Raw genomic sequence first — 13,462 nt, forward strand, 5'->3', positions numbered from 1 at the left:
TGAATGTTGAGGATTGAGAATTGATGATTGAGGATTGAGGTTTGAGGATTGAGTGTTGATTACTAAGGGTTGAGAGTTGAGGGTTGAGGATTGAGGATTGAGGATTGAAGATTGAGGTTTGGGGATTGTTGATTGAAGATTGAGGACTGAGTGTTGTGGATAGAGTGTTGAGAACTGATGTTCGGGAACTGAGGATTGGAGATTGTAGATTGAGGATTGAGTATTGAAAACTGAGAATTGAGGATCTTTTATTGGGGCCCGAGAATTGAGGATTGAGGATTGAGGATTGAGGATTGACAGTTGAGGATTGAGGACTGAGAATTGATGGTTGAGGATTAAGGATTGAGGATTGAGTATTGAGGATTGAAAATTGAGAGTCGTGGACCGAGGATTCGGGATTGAGGGTTGAAGATTGAGAATTGAGGATTGAGGATTGAGGATTGAAGATTGATGGTTGCGGATTGAGGATTGAGTATAGAGCACTGATAATTCAGGATTGAGTGTTGTGAATTGAGGTTTGAGCGTTGAATATTGAAGGTTGAGGTTTGAGGATTGACGATTGAGGATGGAGGATTGGGGATCGAGGATTGAGGATTGATGGTTGAGGATTGAGGACTGACGATTGGGGATTGTGGATTGAGGATTGAGGATTGAGGATTGAGGATTGAACATTGAGGGTTGATGATTGATGGTTGAATATTGAGGATTGAGGATTGTGAATTGAGGACTGAGGGTTGATGGTTGAGGATTGAGGATTGACCATTGGGATTGAGGATTGAAGATTGAGTGTCGTGGACTGAGGATTGAGGATCGAGAGTTGAAGATTGAGGGTTGAGGACTGACGATTGAAGATTCAGGACTGAGCATTGAAAACTGAGAATTAAGGATATTCTATTGAGGATTGAAAATTGAGGATTGAGGATAGAGTATTGAGGATTAAGGGTTGAGAATTGAAGGTTGAGGTTTGAGGATTGACGATTGAAGATTGATGATTGGGGATTGAGAATTGAGGATTGATGGATGAGGATTGAGGGTTGACGATTCGGGGTGGAGGATTGAGGATTCAGTATTGAGGATTGAGGATAGAGGATTGGGGATTGAGCATTGGGGATTGAGAATTGAGGATTGAGGACTGAGAATTGATGGTTGAGGATTAAGGATTGAGGATTGAGTATTGAGGATTGAAAATTCAGAGTCGTGGACCGAGGATTCGGGATTGAGGGTTGAAGATTGAGAATTGAGGATTGAGGATTGAGGATTGAAGATTGATGGTTGCGGATTGAGGATTGAGTATAGAGCACTGATAATTCAGGATTGAGTGTTGTGAATTGAGGATTGAGCATTGAATACTGAAGGTTGAGGTTTGAGGATTGACGATTGAGGATTGAGGATTGGGGATCGAGGATTGAGGATTGATGGTTGAGGATTGAGGATTGACGATTGGGGATTGTGGATTGACGATTGAGGATTGAGGATTGAGGATTGAACATTGAGGGTTGATGATTGATGGTTGCATATTGAGGATTGAGGATTGTGAATTGAGGACTGAGGGTTGATGGTTGAGGATTGAGGATTGACCATTGGGATTGAGGATTGAAGATTGAGTGTCGTGGACTGAGGATTGAGGATCGAGAGTTGAAGATTGAGGATTGAGGACTGACGATTGAAGATTCAGGACTGAGCATTGAAAACTGAGAATTAAGGATATTCTATTGAGGATTGAAAATTGAGGATTGAGGATAGAGTATTGAGGATTAAGGGTTGAGAATTGAAGGTTGAGGTTTGAGGATTGACGATTGAAGATTGATGATTGGGGATTGAGAATTGAGGATTGATGGATGAGGATTGAGTGTTGACGATTCGGGGTGGAGGATTGAGGATTCAGTATTGAGGATTGAGGATAGAGGATTGGGGATTGAGCATTGAGGATTGAGTGTGGAGGATTGAAGATTGAGGATTGAGGATGAAGGGTTGAGAATTGAAGGTTGAGGTTTGAGGATTGACGATTGAAGATTGAGGATTGGGGATTGAGAAATGAGGATTGATGGTTGAGGATTGAGGGTTGACGATTGGGGATTGAGGATTGAGGATTGAGTATTGAGGATTGAGGATACAGGATTGTGGATTGAGCATTGAGGATTGTGTGTTGAGGATTGAAGATTGAGGATTGAAAATTGATGATTGAGGATTGAGGAATGACGTTTGAGGATTGAGGATTGAGGATTGAGCATTGAGGATTGAGTGTTGTGGACTGAAGTTTGAGGATTGAGGATTGAGGATTGATGATTGAGGATTGAGGTTTGAGGATTGATGGTTGAGGATGGAGGATTGAGGACAGAGGATTGAGTATTGTGTGTTGAGGATTGATGTTTGAGGTTTGAGATTTGAAGATTGAAGATTGTAGATTGAGTATTGAAAGCTGAGAATTGACGACAATCTATTGAAGATTGTGGATTGAGTATTGACGATTGGGTACTGAGGATTGGCGGCCGAGGATAGACGATTGACGATTGAGGATTGAGGACTGAGGGTTGAGGATTGTGGATTGAGCATTGAGTATTGGGATTTGAGGACTGAGGTTTGAGAATGCCGATTTGAAGGTTGAGGATTGAGGATTGAGGTTTCAAGACACAGAATTGAGAATACTGTATTGAGGATTGAGGATTGAGGACTGAGGATTGAGGATTGAGGATTGAGTAATTATGATTGATTGAGGATTGATCATTGAGGATTGAGGTTTGAGGTTTGAGGATTGAGATTTGAATATTGAAGATTGAGGATTGAGTATAGAAAACTGACAGTTGAGGATATTCTAATGAGGATTGAGAATTGAGGATTGAGGATTGAGGACTGAAGATTGATGGTAGCGGATTGAGGATTGAAGAATGAGGATTGAGGATTGAGGATTGAGGATTGAGGATTGTGGATTGGGGATTGAGGACTGAAGATTGAGGATTGAAGATTGAGGATTGAGGATTGAGGATTGAGGATTGAGGATGAGGACTGAGGGTTGAGGATTGAGGTTTGAGGGCTGAGGACTGAGGATTGAGGATAGGGGATTGAGGATTGAAGATTGAGTATTGAGGATTGAGGGTTGTGGAAAGAGGACGTGGACTGAGGGCTGAGTATTGATGTTTGAGGTCTGAGGATTGAGGATTGAGGATTGACAGTTGAGGATTGAGGATTGAGGATTGAAGATACAGGATTGGGTATTGAGGATTGAAGAATGAGGATTGAGGATTGAGAATTGAGGATTGAGGAATCAGGGTTAAGGGTTGAGCATTGAAGTTTGAGGTTTGAGGATTGACGATTGAGGATTGAGGATTGGGGATCGAGGATTGAGGATTGATGGTTGAGGATTGAGGATTGACGATTGGGGATTGTGGATTGAGGATTGAGGATTGAGGATTGAGGATTGAACATTGAGGGTTGATGATTGATGGTTGAATATTGAGGATTGAGGATTGTGAATTGAGGACTGAGGGTTGATGGTTGAGGATTGAGGATTGACCATTGGGATTGAGGATTGAAGATTGAGTGTCGTGGACTGAGGATTGAGGATCGAGAGTTGAAGATTGAGGATTGAGGACTGACGATTGAAGATTCAGGACTGAGCATTGAAAACTGAGAATTAAGGATATTCTATTGAGGATGGAAAATGGAGGATTGAGGATAGAGTATTGAGGATTAAGGGTTGAGAATTGAAGGTTGAGGTTTGAGGATTGACGATTGAAGATTGATGATTGGGGATTGAGAATTGAGGATTGATGGATGAGGATTGAGGGTTGACGATTCGGGGTGGAGGATTGAGGATTCAGTATTGAGGATTGAGGATAGAGGATTGGGGATTGAGCATTGAGGATAGAGTGTTGAGGATTGAAGATTGAGGATTGAAAATTGATGATTGAGGATTGAGGATTGAGGATTGAGGATTGAGTATTTAGGATTGATTGAGGATTGAATATAGAGGATTGAGGTTTGAGGATTGATCATAGAGCACTGATAATTGAGGATTGAGTGTTGTGAATTGAGGGTTGAGCATTGAATATTGAGGAATGAAGTTTGAGGACTGAGGATTGCGGACTGAGGATTGATCATTGAGGATTGAGGTTTGAGGTTTGAGGATTGAGATTTGAACATTAAAGATTGAGGATTGAGTATAGAAAACTGACAATTGAGGATATTCTAATGAGGATTGAGAATTGAGGATTGAGGATTGCGGATTGAAGATTGATGGTTGCGGATTGAGGATTGAGTATAGAGCACTGATAATTCAGGATTGAGTGTTGTGAATTGAGGTTTGAGCATTGAATATTGAGGAATGAGGTTTGAGGACTGAGGATTGCGGATTGAGGATTGATCATTGAGGATTGACGTTTGAGGTTTAAGGATTGAGATTTGAATATTGAAGATTGAGGATTGAGTATAGAAAACTGACAATTGAGGATATTCTAATGAGGATTGAGAATTGAGGATTGAGGATTGAGGACTGAAAATTGATGGTAGCGGATTGAGGATTGAAGATTGAGGATTGAGGATTGAGGATTGAGGATTGAGGATTGTGGATTGGGGATTGAGGACTGAAGATTGAGAATTGACGACTGAGGAATGAAGGTTGAGGATTGAGGTTAGAGTATTGAGGATTGAGGATTGCGGATTGAGGATTGAGGATTGAGGATTGAGGGTTGAGGATTGCGGATTGAGGATTGAGGATTGAGAATTGAGTGTCGAGGATTGAAGATTGAAGATTGAGGTTAGAGGATTGTCGATTGAAGATTGAGGACTGAGTGTTGAGGATAGAGTGTTGAGAATTGATGTTTGGGAACTAAGATTTGAAGACTGTACAATGAGGATTGAGTATTGAAAACTGAGAATTGAGGATTTTCTATTGAGTGCTCAGAATTGAGGATTGAGTATTGAGGATTGTGGATTTAGGATTGAGGATTGAGGATTGTAGGGTGAGGATTGAGGATTGACAATTCAGGTTTGAGGATTGAAGGTTGAGTGTCGTGGGCAGAGGATTGAGGATTTAGTGTTAAAGATTGAGGATTGAGGACTGACCATTGAAGATTGAGGACTGAGTATTGAAAACTGAGAATTAAGGATATTCTATTGAGGATTGAAAATTGTGGATTAAGGATAGAGGATTGAGGATTAAGGGTTGAGGATTGATTGTTGAGGATTGAGGATTGACGATTGAGGATTGGGTATTGGGGATTGAGGATTGAGGATTGATTGTTGAGGATTGAGTATTGACGATTGAGGATTGATGATTGAGTATTGAGGATTGAGGTTTGAGGATTGAGGATTGAGTGTTGAGGATTGAATGTTGAGGATTCAGAATTGATGATTGAGGATTGAGGTTTGAGGATTGAGTGTTGATTACTGAGGGTTGAGAGTTGAGGGTTGAGGATTGAGGATTGAGGATTGAAGATTGAGGTTTGGGGATGGCTGATTGAAGATTGAGGACTGAGTGTTGTGGATAGAGTGTTGAGAACTGATGTTCGGGATCTGAGAATTGGAGATTGTAGATTGAGGATTGAGTATTGAAAACTGAGAATTGAGGATATTTTATTGGTGCCCGAGAATTGAGGATTGAGGATTGAGGATTGAGGATTGAGAATTGAGGATTGAGGACTGAGAATTGATGGTTGAGGATTAAGGATTGAGGATTGAGTATTGAGGATTGAAAATTGAGAGTCGTGGACCGAGGATTCGGGATTGAGGGTTGAAGATTGAGAATTGAGGATTGAGGATTGAGGATTGAAGATTGATGGTTGCGGATTGAGGATTGAGTATAGAGCACTGATAATTCAGGATTGAGTGTTGTGAATTGAGGTTTGAGCATTGAATATTGAAGGTTGAGGTTTGAGGATTGACGATTGAGGATTGAGGATTGGGGATCGAGGATTGAGGATTGATGGTTGAGGATTGAGGATTGACGATTGGGGATTGTGGATTGAGGATTGAGGGTTGAGGATTGAGGTTAGAGTATTGAGGATTGAGGATTGCGGATTGAGGATTGAGTGTCGAGGATTGAAGATTGAAGATTCAGGTGAGAGGATTGTCGATTGAAGATTGAGGACTGAGTGTTGAGGAAAGAGTGTTGAGAATTGATGTTTGGGAACTAAGATTTGAAGACTGTACATTGAGGATTGAGTATTGAAAACTGAGAATTGAGGATTTTCTATTGAGTGCTGAGAATTGAGGATTGAGTATTGAGGATTGTGGATTTAGGATTGAGGATTGAGGATTGTAGGGTGAGGATTGAGGATTGACAATTCAGGTTTGAGGATTGAAGGTTGAGTGTCGTGGGCAGAGGATTGAGGATTGAGTGTTAAAGATTGAGGATTGAGGACTGACCATTGAAGATTGAGGACAGAGTATTGAAAACTGAGAATTAAGGATATTCTATTGAGGATTGAAAATTGTGGATTAAGAATAGAGGATTGAGGATTAAGGGTTGAGTATTGATTGTTGAGGATTGAGGATTGACGATTGAGGATTGGGTATTGGGGATTGAGGATTGAGGATTGATTGTTGAGGATTGAGTATTGACGATTGAGGATTGATGATTGAGGATTGAGGATTGAGGTTTGAGGATTGAGGATTGAGTGTTGAGGATTGAATGTTGAGGATTCAGAATTGATGAGTGAGGATTGAAGTTTGAGGATTGAGTGTTGATTACTGAGGGTTGAGAGCTGAGGGTTGAGGATTGAGGATTGAGGATTGAAGATTGAGGTTTGGGGATTGTTGATTGAAGATTGAGGACTGAGTGTTGTGGATAGAGTGTTGAGAACTGATGTTCGGGAACTGAGAATTGGAGATTGTAGATTGAGGATTATGTATTGAAAACTGAGAATTGAGTATTTTCCATTGAGGATTGTGAATTGACGATTGAGAATTGAGGATTGAGGATTGAGGATAGATGGATACGTATTGAGAATTGACGATTGAGGATTGAGGATTGCCGATTGAGCATTGAGGATCTAAGATTGAGTGTCGCGGACTGAGGATTGAGGATTGAGGGTTGAATATTGAGGATTGAGAACTGACTATTGAAGATTGAGGACTGAGTATTGAAAACTGAGGATTGAGGATATTCTATGGAGGATTGAAAATTGAGGATTGAGAATAGAGTATTGAGGATTAACGGTTGAGGATTGATGGTTGAGGATTGAGGATTGACGATTGAGGATTGAGGATTGGGGATTGAGGATTGAGGATTGAGGGTTGAGGATTGAGGATTGACGATTGAGGATTGAGGACTGAAAATTGAGGATTGAGGATTGAGGATTGAGGATTGATAGTTGAGGATTGAGGATTGCCGATTGAGGATTGAGGATTGAAAATTGAGTGTCGTGGACTGAGGATTGAGGGTTGATGATTGAAGATTGAGGACTGACGATTGAAGATTGAGGACTGAGTATTGAAAACCGAAAATTGAGGATATTCTATTGAGGATTGAAAATTGATGATTGAGGATTGAGGATTGGGGATTGGGGATTGAGGACTGAAGATTGAGGATCGAGTATTGAGTATTGAGGATTGAGGATTGAGGTTTCAGGACAGAAGATTGAAGATTAAGGATTGAGGATTGAGTATTGAGAATTGAGGACTGAGTATTGAGGATTGCGGATAAAGGATTGAAGATTGAATATTGAGGATTGAGGACTCAGGGTTGGGGATTCAGAACTGACGATTGAGGTTTGAGGATTGAAGATTGAGAATTGTGTATTCATGTTTCAAGATTGAGGATTGAGGTTGAAGTTTGAGGATTTAGGATTGATAATTGAGGACTGAGGATTGGGGATTGTGGACTGAATATTGAGGATCGAGTATTGAGGATTGAGGATTGAGGATTGAGGTTTGAGGACGGATGATTGAGGATTGAGGATTGAGGATTGAGGATTGAGGATTGCGGATAAAGGATTGTTGAATGAGTATTGAGGATTGAGGTCTCAGGGTTGAGGATTGAGGATTGACGATTGAGGTTTGAGAATTGAAGATTGAGAATTGTGTGTTCATGCTTCAAGATTGAGGATTGAGGTAGCAGTTTGAGGATTTAGGGTTGATAATTGAGAATTGAGGATTGGGGATTGAGGACTGAAGATTGAGGGCTGATTACTGAGGGTTGAGGGTTGAGGATTGAGGATTGAAGATTGAGGTTTGGGGATTGTTGATTGAAGATTGAGGACTGAGTGTTGTGGATAGAGTGTTGAGAACTGATGTTCGGGAACTGAGAATTGAAGATTGTAGATTGAGAATTGAGTATTGAAAACTGAGAATTGAGGATTTTTTATTGGGGGCCGAGAATTGAGGACTGAGGACTGAGGATTGAGGACTGAGGATACAGGATTGCGGATTGAGGACTGAGGATTGATGGCTGAGGATTAGGGATTGAGGATTGAGTATTGAGGATTGAAGATTGACAGTCGTGGACTGAGGATTCAGGATTGAGGGTTGAAGGTTGAGAATTGAGGACTTACGATTGAAGATTGAGGTCCGAGTATTGAAAACTGAAAATTGAGGAAATTCTATTGAGGATTAAAAATTGAGGATTGAGGATTGAGGATTGAGGATTAAGGGTTGAGGGTTGTAGGTTGATATTTGAGGAGAGACGATTACGGATTGAGGATTGGGGATTGAGGATTAAGGATTGATGGTTGGGGATTGAGTATTGACGATTGAGGATTGAGGATTGAGGATTGAGGAATGAGGATTGATGATTGAGGATTGAGGACTGAGGAATGAGCTTTGAGGATTGAGATTAGAGTATTCAGGATTGAGGATTGCGGATTGAGGATTGAGGATCGAGGATTGAGGGTCGAGGATTGAAGATTGAGGATTGAGGATTGAGGATTGAGGATTGCGGATTGAAGATTGAGGATTAAGGGTTGAGTGTTGAAGGTTGATGTTTGAGGATTGACGATTACGGATTGTGGATTGGGGATTGAGGATTGAGGATTGATGGTTGAGGATTGAGTATTGACGATTGAGGATTGAGGATTGAGGATAGAGGATTGAGGATTGAGGATTGAGGATTGAGGATTGAGGATTGAGTATATAGGATTGATTGATGTTCGAATATTGAGGATTGAGGTTTGAGGATTGAGTATAGAGCACAGATAATTGAGGATTGAGTGTTGTGAAATGAGGGTTGAGCATTGAATATTGAGGAATGAAGTTTGAGGACTGAGGATTGCGGATTGAGGATTGATCATTGAGGATTGAGGTATGCGGATTGAGATTTGAATATTGAAGATTGATGATTGAGTATAGAAAACTGACAATTGAGGATATTCTAATGAGGATTGAGAATTGAGGATTGAGGACTGAGGATTGAAGATTGATGGTTGCGGATTGAGGATTGAAGATTGAGGATTGAGGATTGAGGATTGAGGATTGAGGATGGTGGATTGGGGATTGAGGGCTGAAGATTGAGGATTGAGGTCTGAGGAATGAGGGTTGAGGATTGAGGTTAGAGTATTGAGGATTGAGGATTGCGGATTGAGGATTGAGGATTGAGGATTGAGGGTCGAGGATTGAAGATTGAGGATTGAGGATTGAGGATTGAGGATTGCGGATTGAGGATTGAGGATTGAGAATTGAGCGTCGAGGATTGAAGATTGAAGATTGAGGTGTGAGGAATGTTGATTGAAGATTGAGGACTGAGTGTTGAGGATAGAGTGTTGAGGATTGATGTTTGGGAACTAAGATTTGAAGACTGCAGATTGAGGATTGAGTATTGAAAACTGAGAATTGAGGATTTTCTATTGAGGGCTGAGAATTGAGGTTTGAGTATTGAGGATTGGGGATTGAGGGTTGAGGATTGAGGATTGTAGGTTGAGGATTGAGGATTGAGGATTGAGGATTGAGGATTGCGGATAAAGGATTGAAGAATGAGTATTGAGGATTGAGGACTCAGGGTTGAGGATTGAGGATTCACGATTGACGATTGAGGTTTGAGGATTGAAGATTGAGAATTGTGTATTCATGTTTCAAGATTGAGGATTGAGGTTGCAGTTTGAGGACGTAGGGTTGATAATTGAGGATTGAGGATTGGGGATTGAGGACTGAAGATTGAGGATCGAGTATTGAGTATTGAGGATTGAGGATTGAGGATTGCGGATAAAGGATTGAAAATTGAGTATTGAGGCTTGAGAACTGAGGACTGAGGATTGAGGTTTGAGGACGGAGGATTGAGGATTGAGGATTGCGGATAAAGGATTGAAAATTGAGTATTGACGCTTGAGGACTGAGGACTGAGGATTGAGGTTTGAGGACGGAGGATTGAGGATTGAGGATTGAGGATTGAGGAATGAGGATTGAGTATTGAAGATTGAGGATTGATGATTGATGATTGAAGATTGAGGACTGAGGATTGCGGACTGAATGGTGAGGATTGGGTGCTGTGAATTTATGATTGGCAATTGCATATTGATTGTTGAGGCTTGAGGACTGAGGATTGAGGATTGAGGTTTGAGGACGGAGGATTGAGGATTGAGGATTGAGAATTGTGGACTGAGTATTGAGGATTACGGATAAAGGATTGAAGATTGAGTATTGAGTATTGAGGTCTCAGGGTAGAGGATTGAGGATTGACGATTGCGGTTTGAGGATTGAAGATTGAGAATTGTGTATTCATGCTTCAAGATTGAGGATTGAGGATGAAGTTTGAGGATTTAGGGTTGATAATTGAAAATTGATGATTGCGGATTGTGGACTGAATATTGAGGATCGAGTATTGAGGATTGAGGATTGAGGATATATGTTTGATGTCGGAGGATTGAGGATTGAGAATTGAGGACTGAGTGTTGAGGATTGCGGATAAAGGATTGAAGATTGAGTATTGAGCATTGAGGACTCAGAGTTGAGGATTGAGGATTGAAGATTGAGTGTCGTGGACTGAGGATTGAGGATTGAGGGTTGAGGATAGAGGATTGAGGATTAAGGGTTGAGGATTGATTGTTGAGGATTGAGGATTGACGATTGAGGATTGGGTATTGGGGATTGAGGATTGAGGATTGATTGTTGAGGATTGAATGTTGAGGATTGAGAATTGATGATTGAGGATTGAGGTTTGAGGATTGAGTGTTGATTACTGAGGGTTGAGAGTTGAGGGTTGAGGATTGAGGATTGAGGATTGAAGACTGAGGTTTGGGGATTGTTGATTGAAGATTGAGGACTGAGTGTTGTGGATAGAGTGTTGAGAACTGATGTTCGGGGACTGAGAATTGGAGATAGTAGATTGAGGATTGAGTATTGAAAACTGAGAATTGAGGATTATTTATTGGGGGCCGAGAATTGAGGATTGAGGATTGAGGATTGAGGATTGAGAATTGAGGATTGAGGACTGAGAATTGATGGTTGAGGATTAAGGAATGAGGATTGAGTATTGAGGATTGAAAATTGAGAGTCGTGGACCGAGGATTCAGGATTGAGGGTTGAAGGTTGAGAATTGAGGGCTGACGATTGAAGATTGAGGGCCGAGTATTGAAAACTGAGAATTGAGGAAATTCTATTGAGGATTGAAAATTGAGGATTGAGGATAGAGGATTGAGGATTAAGGGTTGAGGGTTGAAGGCTGATGTTTGAGGAGAGACGATTACGGATTGAGGATTGGGGATTGAGGATTAAGGATTGATGGTTGAGGATTGAGTATTGACGATTGAGGATTGAGGATTGAGGATTGAGGAATGAGGATTGATGATTGAGGATTGAGGACTGAGGAATGAGTTTTGAGGATTGAGATTAGAGTATTCAGGATTGAGGATTGCGGATTGAGGATTGAGGATCGAGGATTGAGGGTCGAGGATTGAAGATTGAGGATTGAGGATTGAGGATTGAGGATTACGGATTGAAGATTGAGGATTAAGGGTTGAGGGTTGAAGGTTGATGTTTGAGGATTGACGATTACGGATTGAGGATTGGGGATTGAGGATTGAGGATTGATGGTTGAGGATTGAGTATTGACGATTGAGGATTGAGGATTGAGGATTGAGGATTGAGGATTGAGGATTGATGGTTGAGGATTGAGGATTGCCGATTGAGGATTGAGGATTGAAGATTGAGTGTCGTGGACTGAGGATTGACGATTGAGTGTTGCTGAATGAGGATTGAGGACTGACGATTGAAGATTGAGGACTGAGTATTGAACACTAAGAATTGAGGAAATTCTATTGAGGATTGAAAATTGAGGATTGAGGATTGAGGATTGAGGATTAAGGGTTGAGGGTTGAAGGTTGATGTTTGAGGATTAACGACAACGGATTGAGGGTTGGGGATTGAGGATTGAGGATTGATGGTTGAGGATTGAGTATTGACGATTGAGGATTGAGGATGGAGGATTGAGGATTGAAGATTGAGGATTGATGGTTGAGGATTGAGGATTGCCGATTGAGGATTGAGGATTGAAGATTGAGTGTCGTGGGCTGAGGATTGACGATTGAGGGTTGAAGATTGAGGATTGAGGACTGACGATTGAAGATTGAGGACTGAGTATTGAATACTGAGAATTGAGGATATTCTATTGAGTATTGAAAATTGAGGATTGAGGATTGAGGATTCAGGATTGAGGACTGAGGATTGCGGATTGAGGATAGAGGATTGAGGATTGAGGTTAGAGGATTGAGGATTGTGCATTGAGGATTGAGTGTTGAGGATTGAAGATTGAGGATTGAGAATTGATGATTGAGGATTGCGGAATGAGGATCGAGGATTGAGGATTGAGGGTCGAGTATACAAGATTGAAGATTGAGGTTTGAGGATTGTTGATTGAAGATTGAGGACTGAGTATTGAGGATAGAGTATTCAGAATTGATAATTGAATATTGAGGATTTAGGCTTGCGGACTGAGGATTGAGGGTTAAGGGTTGAGGATTGACGGTTGAGGTTTGAGTATTGACGATTGTGGATTGAGGATTGGGGATTGATAATTGAGCATTGAGGATTGATGGTTGAGGATTGAGGATTGCCGATTGAGGATTGGGGATTGAAGATTGAGTGTCGTGGACTGAGGATAGAGGATTGAGTGTTGAAGATTGAGGATTGAGGACTGACCATTGAAGATTGAGGACTGAGTATTGACAACTGAGAATTAAGGATATTCTATTGAGGATTGAAAATTGTGGATTAAGGATAGAGGATTGAGGATTAAGGGTTGAGGATTGATGTTTGAGGATTGAGGATTGACGTTTGAGGATTGGGTATTGGGGATTGAGGATTGAGGATTGATTGTTGAGGATTGATTATTGACGATTGAGGATTGATGATTGAGGATTGAGGATTGAGGTTTGAGGATTGAGGATTGAGAATTGATGGTTGAGGATTGAGGATTGCCGATTGAGGATTGAAGATTGAAGATTGAGTGTCGTGGACTGAGGATTGAGGGTTGAAGAGAGAGGATTGAGGACTGACGATTGAACATTGAGGACTGAGTATTGAGAACTGAGAGTTGAGG

Source organism: Calliopsis andreniformis, unplaced genomic scaffold (assembly GCF_051401765.1).
Source record: "Calliopsis andreniformis isolate RMS-2024a unplaced genomic scaffold, iyCalAndr_principal scaffold0031, whole genome shotgun sequence".
NCBI classification, from domain to species: domain Eukaryota; kingdom Metazoa; phylum Arthropoda; class Insecta; order Hymenoptera; family Andrenidae; genus Calliopsis; species Calliopsis andreniformis.